This window comes from Notamacropus eugenii, chromosome 5 (assembly GCF_028372415.1).
Source record: "Notamacropus eugenii isolate mMacEug1 chromosome 5, mMacEug1.pri_v2, whole genome shotgun sequence".
Classification (NCBI taxonomy): Eukaryota; Metazoa; Chordata; class Mammalia; order Diprotodontia; family Macropodidae; genus Notamacropus; species Notamacropus eugenii.
The window spans coordinates 113,731,271-113,733,524 of record NC_092876.1 but is presented as its reverse complement, the minus strand read 5'-3'; the positions used below and the strand labels follow the sequence as shown (position 1 = coordinate 113,733,524).

Sequence of the window (2,254 nt, the reverse complement as noted above, 5' to 3'; positions counted from 1 at the left end):
AAATATGTAGAGGGGTGCACAAGCTATGCTTGTTTTGATTGCCCCCATCAAGACATGGGATTGTTGCCCCCCAGCTTCTTTTTTCTTTTTCCAGTGGGTTACTGAATACTTTTATTCTGCACGTAGAAGCCACTAAGGATTTGGCCTGTGGGCTCATCAGGCTGCATCACAAGTGCATGGCCCCACACATGAACAGCAGTGTTGGGGGTGAGAACAGGTCAATCTCTCCAGTCACAAGATGATGAAAGGTCTTCTGACAAAGTCAGATGATCAGGTAGTCTCCGATATAAGACAGTTCTTACGAAGCAGTGAAAGCATCACAGAAAGGTTGAAGGGAGAGGGAAGTTAAGCAGCAGAGGCCCTTGCTCTCTAGACAAGACTGGTCTAGTACTTGGTGCTGCCCATTCTTAGGACAGGAGCAGACTTCTATAGAGGTGACTAGAGTCTGTGGGCTCTTAGGCCTCCTAGCCACAGAGCTTACTTGGCTCAAGGGTTTCTGAAGTTCTTTCCAGCAAATTTAACCTTGCTGCCCAGTTCTTCCTTAATTCTGAAAAGCTGGTTATACTTGGCCAGATGCTCAGATCAGCAAGGGGGTACCAATCTTGATCTGCCCAGTACAGAAACCCACCACCAGGTCTGCAATGAAAGTATCTTCAGTCTCCCCAGAACAATGGGAAACCATTATTCACCACCCATTGGATTGTGCCAACTTGCACGCTTGGAGAGATTCAGTCATGGAGCCAATCTGGTTCACTTTGAGTAGGAGGCAATTGCAGGCTTTCTCGTTCACAGTCTTTTCAATTTGCTTGGGATTGGTCACTGTGAGATCATCTCCTACCACCTGGATGCCGGCAGTAGCATTGAAATTTTTCCAAGCTTCCCAATTATCCTGGTCAAAGGGATCTTCAATAGACACCACTGGATAATCCTTGATGAAGATCTTGTAGAGGTCACCAAGCTCAGAAGGGGAGATGTATCTGCTGGAATCATCAGGAGACTTGAAGTCCAAGTCATATTTCCCAGACTGGAAGAATTCGGAGGCAGCAACATCCATGCCAATTATGACCTTATCAGCAGAGCCAGCCTTACCAATAGTATTCTTTAGCAGGTCCAGAGTTTCTTTATTCTCCAGGATGTTAGGAGCAAAGCTACCCTCATCCCCTACAGTGGTGGCATCCTGTCATATTTCTGCTTAATCACACTCTTCAGTTGTGCTAGACCTCAGCTCTAATGCGCATGGCCTCCTTAAAGTTTGCTGCTCCAATAGGGAGGATCATGAACTCCTGCATGGCCAACTTGCTACCAGCATGGGAGCCACCATTGATCATGTTGAAGGCTGGAACAGGCAGGATGACTTCATCGTTGCCTGCAAGGTCAGCAATGTGATGATGCAGGGAGACAACTTTCTCAGCAACTCTGGCCTTACAAACAGCCAGAGACACTCCCAAAATGGCATTTGCATCAAATTTAGATTTATTCTCAGTGCCATCCATCTCTATCATCAATTTGTTGATCTTCTTCTGCTCTACAACATTCAATTTCTTGCTAATCAGGGTTGGGGCAATAATTTTATTGATGTGCTCAACCACTTTTGAGACACTTTTCCTCATGTAGCAGGTCTTATCATTGTCTTGGAGCTCCAGGGCTTCCTGGATACCAGTAGAAGCACAACAGCTCGGAATTGACCTTTTTTCAGTGTACAGATCAACTTTAACAGTAGGGTTTCCATGAGAGTCAAAGATCTCTCTTGGCTGGATCTTGTAAATAGACATGTTGAGTTTCTGGATGGGGCTCCCTACCCTGAGCTCAGAGAACAGAGGCTGAGGGGCTGCTCCCAGCTTCATGTTGGCCCCTGTGAGAAGGGGGTTTAGGGAATGCTGTAGGAAGTTGAGGCTCCCATTATCAGCAACCCTTTGTGAGAAGAAGTAAGATTATTAACTTCCTATCCTTCCTCTCTGCCCAGATCAAGAGTGAACCTGTTAGAAGCTGGAGTCCCAAAACTCCAGTGTTATCTGTGAAAATGGTTTTGCTTCTGGCTAGCTCAAATAACTAGGAAGTTTTTCTTTACATTGAGCCCAAATCTCCCTCTTTGTATCTTCCATTGTTCTCTCTTCTGGGGTTAGGGAGAACAAGCATATTCTCTTCCATATGACCACATTTCCAATACTGGAAGCTGGTTGTCCTGTCCCCCTAAGGTATCCTCTTGTTTGGTATGAACATCCCCAGACCCTTTTGGGGAATAACTTTGAGGCCA

General features: G+C 45.8%; 1 pseudogene; it reads right to left on the bottom strand.

Annotated features, from left to right (window-relative positions):
- Window positions 1-477: 477 nt before the first annotated feature.
- LOC140508884 (alpha-enolase pseudogene) lies at window positions 478-1,772 on the bottom strand (annotated as a pseudogene).
- Between the last annotated feature and the right edge of the window lie 482 nt (window positions 1,773-2,254).